The sequence below is a fragment of the Sipha flava genome, unplaced genomic scaffold, assembly GCF_003268045.1.
Source record: "Sipha flava isolate LNK unplaced genomic scaffold, YSA_version1 224_pilon_pilon, whole genome shotgun sequence".
Lineage (NCBI taxonomy): Eukaryota > Metazoa > Arthropoda > Insecta > Hemiptera > Aphididae > Sipha > Sipha flava.
The window spans coordinates 361,843-378,546 of record NW_020272857.1 but is presented as its reverse complement, the minus strand read 5'-3'; positions in this window follow the sequence as shown (position 1 = coordinate 378,546).

Here is a 16,704-nt window from a genome sequence, read left to right as displayed (position 1 = left end):
AGATCATAAACATAGGATCGTATATAATCGAGTTCCGCCGGCTGATAAAGTGTGAAGGCAGTGTGACCAACACGCTGATACAAAAGTGTTATTTCATTGTTTTTTACCCACAAAGTATTTTTAAGGAGTCCCGAGTCCGTTGTTATATAAACTGTGTACATTTTGAAATTACGAGATTTTTTTAATGCACATTTCCGTGTGTGAGCGCCACCGCTGATTTCATTTAATTTTTTTTTCTAAATGCTTTTCATCGGATCCCGTAATGCATCTATTTTGAAAAATGTTGTGCTTTGTTCTTGACGGTGTTACAGTCAAACATACATCAAACTAAAAAATTGTAATAAGCCGCTATGCCACAATGGTTCAATTAACAATTAATTATTTGTAACGGATGCAGCTTAGCTCCCAAGTTATTTTTAGCAATTTAATTTTTCAAATAATGTGTTTTTACATGATACTTTTAAAAAAAATTCGGTTGAACTTCCTTTATAAGTTACAGTTAAAAAACATATCGCCAAATCAGATTTACAAATTACACGTGTGTAACATGCAAATTATGTAATTATATTTATTATATATGTACATATATAATTAATACTAATACACATATACCAATCTACTTGCTGTGCAACGTGTAGACATTTCGGTTTGATAATTGTCAAATTGTACTTACATTAACACAACAATCACGTTGTTACGTTCAACATACCTAAAGAACATGGTATATTTTTTTCATAATTTTAGAAACAATAGATTGAGGTTAATTTTTGAAAAAACGTTCAAATCTGTCCGGAGTTACCCCATTTTACGGTACATGCAAAAACACACAAACTGAAAAAAAATTGCTAAAAATAGCGTTGGAACTAAACTACATTTATACCAAATTATTTTAGTAGATTTTTATGAAAAATTGTGTTATCTGGTTGGTTAGTACTGATAAAAAGATCAGTACTTCTGAGGTAGCAATTATTTTGAATTCCATTGATAATTACCAATTACTCTGAGTTTTTCTCATAATATTTAGTATACAATTTTACAAACAATATCATTTACATGGTTATTATGAGAGGTGTATTGGTACGTATACTCGTCTTCAGATTTTCGATTTTTGGCGTATACCTAAAGTATAATATTATTTTGCGAGTATACGCTCTTAATATAACTCGTAAACCAAATAAAACTTAGTTACTAGTACATTGGAAAAAATTGTTATAACCTATGAAGTTTTAATGAAATATTCTTATGTTGAAGATTACAGTGTACAGTTTACAATTTAATTACAGTTTAATGTATTTTAAGTTAAATTTAGTAAATAATATTTTGAAAAATAAATTGTATTAATTAAATATAATATAGAGTATAGACTTTCAGCTCATGGTTCATAAATCTGCACCAAACAATATACATATAATGCGCGGCATATGTATATCTTGTGGTATTATATTTTATAGTTTCATTACAAAGAGAAAGAACTCCGAGGTTGGGCATCAGTTTATCGATGGCTAGTGGTTTTGCGTGAGGCCTTCATAATGTGTTCTGTGAATAACGGCCTCGTGTTCAGCTGGATTCCGAGGTACCGCATTGAAGGCGTGACCGGAATGGAGTGTCCCTGTAGGTAGAGTTCTGGACGATTGTAGACATTCTTTCGGGTCAGCACTACCACTTCAGACTTGTGTAGGGCCAATTTGAGTCCATTAGATCGTATTAGGTCGATCCCCCCCCTTTGTACCAACACTATGTAAGTGTATAATATATACTTAATCTATACAAAAATTGTATTAGTATAAATTATAACATTAAATTTAGATAATTTTAATATTTCTTTAACTTAATTATTCAAAAAAAAAATATATATATATATATGTATATTTATATATTAGGGTACTTCTTCTTTATAGATAAAATTATTTTTTTACAAATTTTGAAATGTGCCACCTTACAATTTTGTTTAATTGTATAAAATAATAATAAGTTGAAAATTTGATTTAATTACCTCAACTCTAAGACATGCTTCAAGAAAGTTGAAATTTCTCTCAGGAGGGTGGATTTTCGTAAATTCCTCATACCACAATAATTATTGCAAGTTATTAAAAAATGCACGTAACAAATATTTTTCTCTTCTGTTATTATTGTTATTATTATTACCTATTACTTTGTAGGTATTAAGCCATCCTGGTTTTACTATTTAATCAAATTAAGTAGGTAAGTATTGTAGATTATCGTTGGTGTTACACTTTATTATAAACAAAATTATCATTGGGATTTGTCAATTAACTATTAGCGTTTTCTCTTCCACACATTATTAAATAACACGTTATAGCGATAAAGCTTGTTTATGATTGTATGTATTTAGTTGTTACGTCGGTCGTTGATCACGATATCGCTATTGTGTTATTTTGTTCATTTTTATTGTTTTTATGTTAGTTGAATGTATTTATTCATTTATATATTTTCCGTTTTTTTTTTTTTTAATTAATATTAAAGTGTTGTAATAATATGACGGACAAAATTAATTTGTGTGAAGAGATTTATTTAATTAAACATACTACACATAAGCTTTTTGGTTGTAAATTACCTTAAAATAAACAAGTTCTAAAGGTTTTATTTCATAATATGCGTGTAGTCAAATTGAGTCTACGAGATAGTGCTTGATTAGTCATAGAAGAGGTTATAATATTTTGGCAAAAAGCTGGTATTCCGAACAGAGAAGTACGTCATTGTATACCAAAATTAGAAGCGATGTACAACGAATGGCGAAATTTGCAAAGAAATGCATCCAGGCGAATTGATACACAAATAAAAAAAAGAAAATATCTTTATTGATAAGTTCTAGGACCTTTTTGACATAGTACACTCTGATGCTACGAATGAGTAACGAAAGAGATAAACAATTTTTAAATTGTCAACGTTAAAAAGGTCGTCCAGGATCATTAATTGGAACTATTAATTGGACTATCTCGTAGACTCAATTTGACTACACGCATATTATGAAATAAAACCTTTAGAACTTGTTTATTTTAAGGTAATTTACAACCAAAAAGCTGATGTGTAGTATGTTAATTAAATAAATCTTTTCACGCAAATTAATTTTATCCGTCATACTATTACAACACTTTAATATTAATTAAAAAAAAAAAAAATGTATTTATAAAGAAGAACCACCCTAATATATATATATATATATATATATATAGATAATAAAATAATAGTACAAAATTAAAGGTTTTTAAAATCTAAAATTTGAATTTAAAGTTTTATAAAATAATATACATAATATATAACTTTTTCATTTGGTATTAAATTATTTGCGACTCTCTAATAAAAGTTGGCGATTCCCTTAAGGGTTGTAACCCCCAGCTCACGTACTACTGCCCTAGTGGTCTTATTTATTGTTCAATATTACATTAAAAATATTGTAGTATTTTATTTTTTTATTTTTATTTTATTTAAAAATATTATATTTATATTATTGCAAGTATTCTCGAGTTAAATACTGTAATTTTACTGATCGTAAAAAATAAAGTAAATTATTTTAAATGTTCTTAGTTGAAATATTTTAATATTTAGATAACTCGAAAATAAATGTAAAATTGGTGACCTATTAGAAACACTATGGGTATTTTTCTAAAACACTTCAGTCCATTTACGCTTCTTATAAACTTATAAGTATTATTATTGTATTTTAATACGCATTGTATATTAAGTCTAAAGGCAACGAGTTACAGTTTTTATACATTTTTCATCAAATTTTACACTTAAAAACCGAATCATATATAAAACTGAATTTTTTTCAATATTATTTTAATAAGTTAGATTCAGGGAAAAAACTGAGTGGTTTATGTCCATAAGAAAACGTGTACAATTAAATTCTAGCAAAAAAATGTAAAAAAAAACTACAAGTGTCTTTTAATAGAACGCCCACGACATAAATAATATTTGCTTAATATCTTTTTTATGTGCAACCATTTGTATAGTGTAGCAGCTAGTAGCAACTAGTACAGTGTATATAACAATTAAAGATGTATGTTTTTCAATCCAAAATACATTTATTGAGGGTTCGAATTAAAATTAAAATTTTTTCATATCACACTGAGTAGGTATAACAGATATTTGGGGCTTTTTTATTTCCTCATAATAAATTGTTATCGAGACCTATTAATAAAAAACGCACTCCATCGTAGACTCTATAACTCTCTCGTTTTACTAGGAATTTTAAAACCATTTTATTATTATAAATAGTATGTTATTTATTATGTAAATATGCGTTGAGTGAAGCGCGAGCAACTCGCATATGACGTACATATTCGTATGTACACGTGAAATAACCAAACCCGGGTCGTCTATACAGCGCCCAACCGGTCCGATGTACGTCACGTAGTTATTTAAATATATTTCATGTAAAGTCAAAATATTTTTTTTTCTCTTATGTAAATCACTCCTAACTTTTTCATTTTAGTTTTCACTGGAATAAATTAATGTTGAAATAAAAAAAATAAAAATATTTCCGTTAGTTGTTCGTCTGAGAAGCGCTTAAACGTCGCCATCTCATCAAATTATATTGTATTGTGTTAAAATGAGTTCGAAATCTTAATCAGCGGTCAATACGAAACAGTTTAATGAGAGTTTTTCTGAACATCAGTCGAATCTGTCATAACTAAGGCAATATAGAAGTGGCTGGATGATGTGTTGAATGACATCACAGTTGTATACACGTAAACGGAGTATAACTGCATTTACCATCACTCCGTATTTCATCTGTCAAAAAACAATTTGGTTGAAAAAATTTGATGCAGTGTATTAGTGGGTATAATATTTTGTGACATTAATAAACAATATATTTGTTATCTTTATTTTAATAATTAAAATTAATTATTAATGTTAATTGAGTTTTTGTAAAGAAACATTACGATACAACAGATTTATTTATTACACTTTACACACTTGTATAAAATAGGTAATTTTTTTTTTTTACAAATTTTAAATTAGTTTAATAATTTTTAATTTTATATTATGCTTCGAAATTGGAATAGAGTAATAGGTCACAAGAATTATTACGGCAAAAAATACCTTTGAAAAATAACTTGTTTTATGGGAATGTTGCGTGTAGGAATGATATCAGTTTGTACAAAAATAATATTTTCATAGATAACAAAAATTAAGAAATGGTCTAGTTTAACTAGTATGAAGACTTGAGTAGAGGTAACTCGTCAAGAATTTCACCCGAAATTTGATCGGCCGTCAAAGTCATTGTTTTGTAAGTTTTGCCCTATATAACTTATAAACAAACCGAAATTAAAAGATATACAAATAATAAAAATATAATTTCTGCGCAATATTCAGTATTTTTTATTACGTGTTAATTTAATACGATAATTTAGTTTTAGAATAAAAAGTAAGGTGGGCAAGGATTGAGAGGGCTAATACTAGTCACATGAAGATTTGTATATAGTAAAGTTAAATTAAGGATTTACTTATATAATTATAAGTTGATATTGGGTTTTTGGATCTAGTCGACCAAAAATTTTATCGTATTATATTTAACAAATTGATCGAATATAAGGTTAAGTTAGGCTGTTGAATTTTTCTCAATTACGTCACTGAGAGTTTCGCCATTAACGAACGATCTTACAGTTCAACATAAGTGTCGTGTGTGTAGAATCGGCGTGAATCGTCTGCTTCAAACTATGGGTTGGTTGATTAGAGGATTTCGAGTGGTTCTACATATGAGGTAAAGAACTATTTTTAAAAAATCCCTCTTGTACAGCTTCTCAGAATTGTATATTTTGTAGTACACAGGATCCTACTGGATCCTACGTCATTTTCAAATATCTATTCATTTTAATCTGTGATTTTATTACAAAAAGCTGTCCGAATAATATGCAATTTCATAAGCTACCTATAATAGTAAATAAATACATACATTTATGTACTATGCATATATATATATAGTTTAGTATAATATATTATGTAGAAATAAATTATAATATTTTTATGGTCCCAGGCATTGTGCTACTTATCAATATACGTCGATTAGATAAAGACGAATGTTAAAATTTATGGATTTGAGAATATAAAAATTTTTCAGAAGATGAATAATCAATAAAAAAAAAATACGTTTCAAGACCATGTAGCTACATATTTAGTTTTCGAGACGCTACCAGTAGTGTGATGTGTTGGAATGTTTATCTTATCTTTTTGTATTGTATGCGATGATGGTATTACCAAGTATACATTTATCATTTTTATGTGCCTATTGCTGTTTTTATAAATTGTTAATAAAAACATTGTCTTCGAATTACGTGCATTGTTGCTACGCAGTACTACATATGCAATATTTACTAAATGTACGTGATTATTTTATGCCGAATACAAACAACGAAATAAAGTTAACTGTTCTATATTTTATTTTTCGGTAGTTGAGGGGAAATTACAAAAAAACAAACAGGTTCTTCGGCGGAATGGATAACAAAAAAAAAAAAAAAAACTCCTCGTAAAATTTTAATATAATATAGGATCATAAAATTGAAATACTTATTTAATATATTTAAAGTATGTTCATTTTATGAATATTTGAGTATTAGGACAATATTTTTAATATAATATAACTATAGTAATAAAATAGTAATAACTACATAATGAATATGATTGTATAAACAATAAAATTAACTTTAAAATATTTTAAAGTCATACGCCGGGGGACCGAGTACCCAAAATATATATTTCAAAAAATGTTTTATACCCCTACTATAATGGGAATGGTGAATAAATGTCGTGTACAATACTATTTTAGGTTATAACTTTATAATAGTAAAACATTTCAACCTATGTAGTATGTATAATTGATATATCATTCATTCAGTAACTGATGACATACCACCATACCGATCGTTAGAAATATTTGAATATATTTATTTATTACTATTTATACGTGCAACAAGAAAGGATGCCATAGGTACCTAACCTCATCTGAAATAGTAAAATATTTCCCGGCCAAAGCCGGGTTATTCAACCAGTATATTATAAAAGATGGAAATCTTGTCTAGTGAGGCTCATTATACATTGTAGACTATATTATGTAATATGTTATTTATGTAATATTTTGTATTTTGTAAATAAATAAATAATAATAATAATAATAAATACAATGTTAACATAAAATTACTGAATGTTAGGTATCTGTTTTCAGGACCTATGAGCAAACCATAGGCGTGCGCAGTTTCAAGTCAGAGACAGCGATTATTTTTACCTGCTCATACTTTTCATACAGCCTATAAAAAGTATGAGCAGGTAAAAATATTTTAAACAGCCTATAGATAACTATTTAGTTAATTTTTTAAATTTTAGTTCAAAAGACAAAATTTAACCTTTAACCTTTGTTGAAATTTTGTATATAATATTTAATTTTTCCCTCAACTTATTTTTATCAAGCATTATACGATGGCTCAGTTTAGACTGTTTGGCCCTTACAAATCTATTTAAACAGTTCAGGGGCTGCAATAGCACAACTTGCTGTCCCTGTGCTCATGCCTATGGAGCAAATGAACATTTTATGAAATTGATAAATGTTTATGGTTGATTAGTCAATCCTTATCTTGTCACACAATATTTGTACAAGTAAATTATATATATTTTGAAATGACAAGAAGCCTTATAACCTTAAAATACGAATAAATCCATAGGAGAAAATATATTAAATCAAGGATTACGTTTAAACGGTTTATCAATTTCTATTTTGTAAGCAATTACCATCTCATTTTTGTTATATTTCTTTTAGAAATTTGCTTGTGGCAACATTACCTTTTTCTCTCTAGATCATACTTCCATCTCCTAGTGTTTAAGTCATCCACCATGGAAAACATTGGATACAAATAATGTACAATGTACCATGAAAAATTCATATTTACTTCTCAGATCTTATATTGAATCTACTTATTCACATAGCCTAATTTTTATTGGGTGTTTATTCTGTATACACTTCGTACAGATAGTTGATGAGATAACTGTGTTGTTACTACAATGGTTCCTATAATCGGATTGTTCTCAAGATAAAATATTTTCTATGCATTGGTATCGTTTTCTGGAAAAGCTTATTTCGCTGTATGTGAGATGTTTTTCGTTAGATTATTTTCAACTATATTGTATAAGAAGTATAAAAATATTTAATTATCAAATATTTTTACATGTCCGACAGTTAACGGTAATATAGGGAAGTAGATATTGAGGGGTTTAAGAGGTTCAACATCCCCCTTCTACATCATAGAAAAATTTGAAAAGTAGAAATTTTTATGCACAACAGTATTAAAAACGTATATAAAACAATATATTGTTTAATTTCAAGTCAAACCATAACATTTACATACAATTTAAATATTTGAAATATTTACTAATTTATCATAATACTAATTATAATATAAGAATTATTAATAATTAATTTATGTGAATTGTGTGCTACATATTTGCAAAAAAAAATGTTTGAATATGTTAATTTTGACTAGAGGAAGGGGCTAGCGAGACGTGTCGCCAGCCCCTCACCATGAATTTTTGATTTTGTTGATTTTGAAGGGGAAGGAGTGTCGTGTCAATTTCCAGATAGGTCTCGCGAATTCATTTAAATTGCGTGCTAATTATTTGCATAATTTTTTTTTTAGATTTTTTACTGTAGAAGGAGGGGGCTGACAACATGTTTGTCTTGTTTCCTCATAATTGATCTGACTCATTTGTTTATGAATGGTTTAATAATTCACACGTTTGTTTATGAGAATATTGGTTTTGTGTTATTTTTAATTATACAATTTAGATCCCATTTCATTATTCATAGGTACAACATGTGAACATATTTCTGTTATGCAGATATAGAAACTAGCTTTCGTTATGGTTGAAATATTTAGATATTATAAGAGTAAATACAGTCAGTAAATAGTTATATTATAATAAATAATAATAATGTCCACTTGAATAAAATGCGATGATTATAATAATTTAAATGTTATTTACCCGGTAATTTTGGGTGGTCTAGGTGATACGAACAACATATCATTAGTGTATTATGTATTTAACTTTAAAATAAAGCTATTGCATAGGTATATATTAGGGAATAAATGTATTTCCGATTTCGGTGTAGATCGAGACGATATTACGCAATGGTTTTCTCAGAATTTTTAAATAAGGGTAGTGCTTTTTAAGACGTCTTCCTTGTTAATATGCATGTGATTTTATACTTGACGTAGGTCCAAGGTATCGATATAGTAAATAAATATCACGCATCCGATCATAGTCTACTAACAACTGATGGGTTAAATGATGGGTGTATGCAAAAATATTTTTTTTTTTTTTTTGGGTGTTGCAGCCTTTAATACCAGTCCTCTAAATATATACCCCTCCATCTATTTCTTTTCTCCGCTGCTTTCCTCCATTGCAAATCAGCTTTTATTCTTCCGACACCTTTAATAATACAATTTCCCTATCTTAAGTGAGGTCTACCTAAATGTCGTTTTCCTGCTGGGTTGTTTTCGATTACGTTCCTTATAATTGATACCTGTTTCCTCCATACATGCTCTGCCCATCACAGTCTTCTGACTGAGATTTCTTTTGTGATGTTAGGGCGTTAAAAAAGGTTCTGGAGTTCTTGGTTATGTCGTTTCTTCCATTTCCCCGGTTTGCCCATCCTTGCATGGTCCAAAAATCTTTCCGAATTTTTCTTTCGAAAACCTCCAACCCCATTTGTTCTGCTTATTCACATATTACAGTTATCATATTTAATAATTTAATGTAACTTGCACAAATAAATATTTCAACATTATGATTATATTTATTGTAAAACAGTTAAATACGAAGTATATACACCATGCATTAAGATTCAATAAAATATAATATATTTATAATTTATAATTGGTGTTATACAATTTTTTTTAAATCGAGCCATCATTTGTCTTCGGCAAACTTTTAGGTACATATAATATATTCAAGTTATAGATGAAAACATGTTGGTCATCTTAATTGGAAAACACGGACATTGTATATTATTAATTTTATTTTTATATATATATTTACTACCAACTTATTCTACGGTTTTGATTTTTTTTAGCAAAAAAGTAGGAATTGTGTAATTAACACGTTCTTAAATGGTATTCCAGTTATTATCTTATACCTGGACACATCGATGATTTTAGAAACATTTGATATAAACGTGTTTTTAAGGAACATATATTCTTAGGTATTCGCGTGCATGTCACCAGCGAGTGTGTGAGTAGTTAACGATAGTTATCATTAGTGAGCGTGTGTGTGGGTGCCATACCTATGCTTTTCCAAAAGTATATTTATGTATTCACCGATGTGCCGCAGTTGAGAGTGCAGCGGACGGGTATTATTTCGAACTAAATGTAAGTATTTTATAGTTATCTGGTGAAATTCTTTCAGACCTGACGATCTAACGGTTCATAATAGCATTTGATATCAGAAATTCGAAAGCTGATTAATTGATTAGAGAAAATCGTTTTATTTTTTCTCCAAATATTTTTTTTTGTCTTTTTACGACAATCGACGTTCAAAACTTTTTAATTTCGAAATCATTTGTATACAAGTATAGCAGACGGCACGAGGAATGTTGTGCTACGTAAAAGTCAACACTTAACGAATTGGAATATCTTATCGGCTACAATGTAAAAAATTATCAACTGTCTGTTTCCAGAAACCCCAACCCCAACAACCTCACTAGCTATTGATAATACCACGAGGCGTGTATATGCTCCGATAGAAAGTGTAAAACGATAATTTTTTTATCACCAGTCTAACATCGCATGTGGCACGTTCTGTTTGTTTAATCCAAAAGCAAAAGATTCGATGGTCGAACAACGAGCGTTATACGTCTTATTTGCGATGATCACCTAAATGTGTGTACAGTAAAACCGTAGTTTAGGTGTATATAGGTTAGTTGTCGTTGCGGTGTAATCGTCCAAACGATAATCAACGTTTTTCCACAGCTCATATATTGGTGACCGTTAAAATATTACCGTTCAGAATAGGGTTTCCCGGGGTATTCGAAATAACCATGACTTAGTTCTGGTCAGACACGTGGCGTAACGTTTATTGCTACTGGTATAGGGCGAATCGAAACGATGCGCAGTGGTAGGCGTCTGTCAATCATTTGCCGTGCGCACGATACTATAACATAATATGTGAACACAACGATATAATTGGTTTGTTCTTCGTCGTCGTCGGTGCGTTGTTAAATCTTAGTTCTTTCTGGACGGGGTCGGATTTACACTTTTGGAGGCCCGGAACAAACAATAAGTTTCATATTGTACTCGACGAGTCTTTAAAAATGTTTGTAGAAAATACATTTATTTCATTTAAGTAAACGTATACTGTCAATGTTAGTATTTTAAACCAGAAATCAACTAGAAATAAAAACGGTGATATCGACACTTCTGCAATCATACGTGTACACCGTTGTATAATAAAAGTGTTATGTTCTCCACGCGAATTTTCAACTTCGAGTACGAACACGAATTGCATTAGGCAAGTTATAACGATAGTTAATGCAAATTGTTGCTACGTTGTCAATTAAATATACAGTGAAACCTCTATTAATGGACACTTCTCAACAGTGGATCCTTCCGAATAGTGGATACTTTTAAATTCCGTGGCAAAAATATATGCACATAATAGGAGTTATAATCTCTTAGTAGTGGGCATGGACACTATAAACTGGTACCAAAATTAAAAATTACCTCTCATAAATGGACAAAAAAATACGACATGTACTTATCGAAAATGTTTAAATATAATAATAAAAATATTTTATTTCTTTTATACATTTCGTTCAGGTGCGTCATTTCAACTTTTGAAAGAGTGGAGCAACTGATTAAATTTACCGACTTCATAATATTTAAAAAATTATGGTTACCTAAATATTTAAATATTTAATATTTATGGATGATAGACTATCAATAAAATATTTTTTCGGAATAAAACATGTAAGAATTAGTAATGAATAATGATTTCATGATGATAAACAAAGAACATGAAACATTATAATTTACCTAATTAAATAATAACATTAATTATACAGCCAAGTTATAATATAGTTTATATCAAGAAAATTGTATAAGAGTTATTTTCATACGATTCTTACTATTATATTATGTAAATATTCGTTAACACTTACAAATTTAATATAATATTATCATTTTTACTCTGTACTCATTTCTGTTCAAACGTTTATGCGTGTATTGAATACGTTTGGATAACATTTAATACGGGTAAACATAGTGCAAAAATACATAAAGTGTTTAGAGAATATAGTGAAAAAATATGTAATTAAACCGTAGTTAAAAAGTCGTGTAACTACTGCAATTGGACAACAGTAAAAAATGCAACTCGTCAACTAAACTACATTTTAGATTGTTGTAAATGCCCTAAAAATATTAAAGATGTCTTTAAATCTTATGCAACTCATTTAACTGATACAAGTATGTGTTATAAATTTTAGTCTTATTTTATGATTTTATCACAAGGTAACTTAAAAACAGTTTTAAATCTATGGTACTTACTTTCTTATTGCTTGTTGTAGTTTTTTTAAATACCTACTAGGTAGTAAAATAAAGATACAAAATTATCATTTATCCGTGATTTTAAAACCTTTTTAACGTCACTTTACACATAGTAATCATGGTCATATATGGTGACCGGTGGAAGGCATAAGCGCCAATGAGATAAGAAATATCGATAAGTCATATCGTACAAAAGTGCCAAAATTGTATTGTATGAAAGCGCCAAAATCCTAGATATCTGTAAATTAAATAACAGATTTTAAATTTAGAACTATATCGTTCAAAAACTCCAAACGCTTAATCTTAATTGACAAATGTATTATATGATTACGATAGAATGTCACATAGATAGTGTGTGAGCAGTTTTTTGTTATAATATATGTTAGTACCTATTTCGTAAGCATTCGTGTAAGCGTCATTCGTTAAAATGGATTTTATAAAAACTGTTACGAACAAAAGTGTTGTGTATATTTTATTTAAAGAGCAAAAATATAGATTTTTAAGAGAAATGGCCAGTGGTAATGTGTCATTGAGGTGTACCAAAAAAAAATGTTCTGTTAGAATAGAGATGGATAAACCTATGACTGCAATTGTTCGTGTTAATGGTGAGCATTTACACGATATAGTGAACAATCATGATGCTCAGTGTTATATTTTGCGCAATAATTATAAGAGAAAAGTAACTGAAAATATTACCGATCGACCACGGATTTATTAACTTTATATTGATTTACATGTATATTTTAATTTATTATCAACATTTTTTTATAAAATAGCAACGGATTTATTAACTTTATATTGATTTGCATGTATATTATAATTTATTATCGACATTTTTTTTTAAATTTTTTTTTTAATTTTTAAATAACTATCTACTTATATAAAATATTAATTTTGGCGCAAATGCTATGTCACTTTTGCACCTTTGGCGCTTATGTCTTATGTTAGGTATAACAGGTAACAATATTAGAATGGCGCTTATGTCCTACAGATTTTGGCGCAAACAATAGGTCATTTTTTGGCGCTTATGTCATACAGCCATGGTGACTAGATATCCAGATAATTAATGTAATAATTATTTATAGAAAAATAGAGTTAGTATCTACTATCTATATGGTATGTATATATAGTAAGTACCTATTATTTACCTTAAATATTTATCAAATTTTATTGTTTTTGAAACTTAACATACTGAAATTTCTTAGTATTAAGTCTTAGTGTATTTAAATCTTAACATGTTATTTTCTTGACAAAAAAAATTTAACTTATAATAAATTAAAATTAAAAACAAAATTAATTTAATGACTAATAGGTCTTACTAATATGTTCTCCCTAAAAAAATGTGAAATATAAAATTAAATATATATAAAAAAAAAACAATTTTTTTTAAAATAATGAAATATTTCACAACCTTATATTTCATTAAATGTTCAAACACTAATTATATTACGTTTCAAATAAAAATCAATTAAAATCCTTTGTGTTAAATGTTGACGACCACTGGAATGTAAAATTTTGCATATAAAAAAGCACTAGTAATAAACTTAAAAGTCTTATTTTTAATAAAAATTATAATACTCAAAATAATTTAGATATATTAATAACGATCACACAAGATCAATTTTTTTGTTGTTGTGAAGGTGTGTTACTATGGTGACGGTACATAATTGTTATCTTAAGAGAGAACGGAAATTTTTGACGAGATCGGAAGAATCTTTCAAGACTATTATTTCAATATATATAATTTCCTTACTGTTTTTGTGTATTATTATAGGCGTTGAAAACGTTTGCAGAGCATTCAATCTTCCACGAAATTCTTGAAAAATTCCAAAACCTATTCCCTTATTTATAGGATCGTCCGCTGTTGAATTAATTTTATCCCAAAAGATAACTTTATCAGTCATTCAAAGTTCTCGTTACACGCCGTGTAACAACGATCGTCATAAACTGGGGAGAAGCCAGTATTTCCCAACTTTTAATAAACTGTGAACGTGTATTTAAAAGAGAATATTATTTGATTTCTCAATACAAAATAGTAAATAAAAATTTGCTATTTACCGATTTTAGCATTTAATCATCAGACAAAGAATTGCCGACTTTTTACAATTTCTTAGGGTGGGGCATTGCTATAGTCTACCCCCTCCCCTCAAATGACGTCCCTGATTTCGTTTATATTTTAACTAAATGGTTTTACTATTTGATAATGACAAATGGTTTGGTTATGTGTTCACTAATCAGTTAGTTAAAATGAATAATAGTAAACCAAAAAGATTAAACTTAAATAAAAAAATTAATATTACTAAGACTAAAAAATCGGAAAATCTAAGTGTACGAATATTAGCAAAACGGTTTTGCATAAGCAAATCACAGGTAAATTTAAATATATAATTGTAATGTTTTGTATTTATTGATCTAAAAAATATCTTATTTAAAGAAAAATACAGATGAATACATTTTACAATATGTGTACAATTCAAATAAATATTTCGTTGTGAATGGCAATGAAATAATGAAGAGAAGATTTTTGAAGATATTAGACACAGCACTTGTAGATAAAGTTACATTTAAATAGTTTTGTAGAGCCCCTTCATATAAATTACCTGTTTCTTGAGCATTGATCCAAGAAAAAGCATAAGAAGTTGTAAATGAGGTAGGTCTAGAAAATTTTAAATTGAAGCTTTAAATGGTTATAAATCGTTGGCTTCAAAAATTCTGTTCTAATATTATTAATCTAACGCTATAATATTTTGAAATAAAAGTGCCATAGAAAACAGGTTCAAAATATTTAAAACATTAATTTCAGATTATGAACCAAAAATATATGAAATAGTGATGAAACAGGTTTATTTTTTTGAGCACTTCCTGATAAAAACATTGCGTTTAAAAAACTAAATTTGTTGTGTAGGTAAAATAGCAAAAAATTATTGACTGTTTTATTATGTGTAAATATGATCGGGGGATTTGAAACTTAAAAATAAAGATAATAAAGATAAAATAAAGATAATAAGATAATAAATAATAAATTATATATATATATAATATAATTATATATACTATATAGAGGTTTTCTCAATAGTGGACAACTCTTTATAATGGACACTTGGCTATCCATTATAAAGAGGTTTCGCAGTATTATTATGATGAATGCAGTAACGTAGTCAAGGGGAATGGGGGTTAATGTGTCTTAATCCCGCCCAAAATGTCTCTTATTTTGAAAGATGTATAATAATTTTAAGACATATGTATAATGTTATATCATATCACCATCAAACAATTTTCACAGTTTCAACAAATTAAATGATAATAAATTTTATATTTCAACTCATGTTTAATTGACTTATTAAAATGAAAAAGTTGGTACTTAATTACAAGAAAAAATTCAAAATTTAAAGCCCTCCCCCTTAAAATATTTTTCTGTCTATGCCACTGGATGAATGTAAATGTTTATGGTTTATGAATGAAGCATTTTTGAAGATATTAATCCATATTAATGTTGATTAATTAGATATGACTAAATTGTACAACAAATTAAATAAACCAATTCAATTACATATACTCATATATAATATACTCGTATACGATAATATTTACATAATTACATATATAGGTGTACCTATTTATATGTTTTAAAATAACTTTGGTCGAGAAATTTTAAAATTTCTTTAAAAAAAAGGAAATGTTAGAAGAATGTACTATTTTCTTATTTTTTTAATCGGTTTCATTTAATTTTTCATTTTTTTGACGGCAACACATCGATAATAATGATATGATTGTACAAATACCGATGATACCACTGTGTTCAAAAACCAAATATTCTCAGGAACGTAGAAAAATATACGATCCAAAATTGTATGGTACACAGTGGATAATGACTAAACAAAATTATTATTAACTAAACCTCTGTGTAATGACAAAACAGTACGAATTAAATATGTTCGTAAGACATTTGAAAACTGTCATGATGCTTTTCGTTTCAATGTCTACCGTATTATTTTACTTTTTAAAAACCAGTTGTTTCATACAATTTTTTTTTTTGGGGGGGGAGCAAGTGCCCTAAACGCCCCATGTACCCTTGAACCTGGCCATGGTTCCGGAAACGAGGGAAGGGGAGAAAAAACGTCGGCGGTGGCGGCGTGCTCGGCGGCGTAAAATC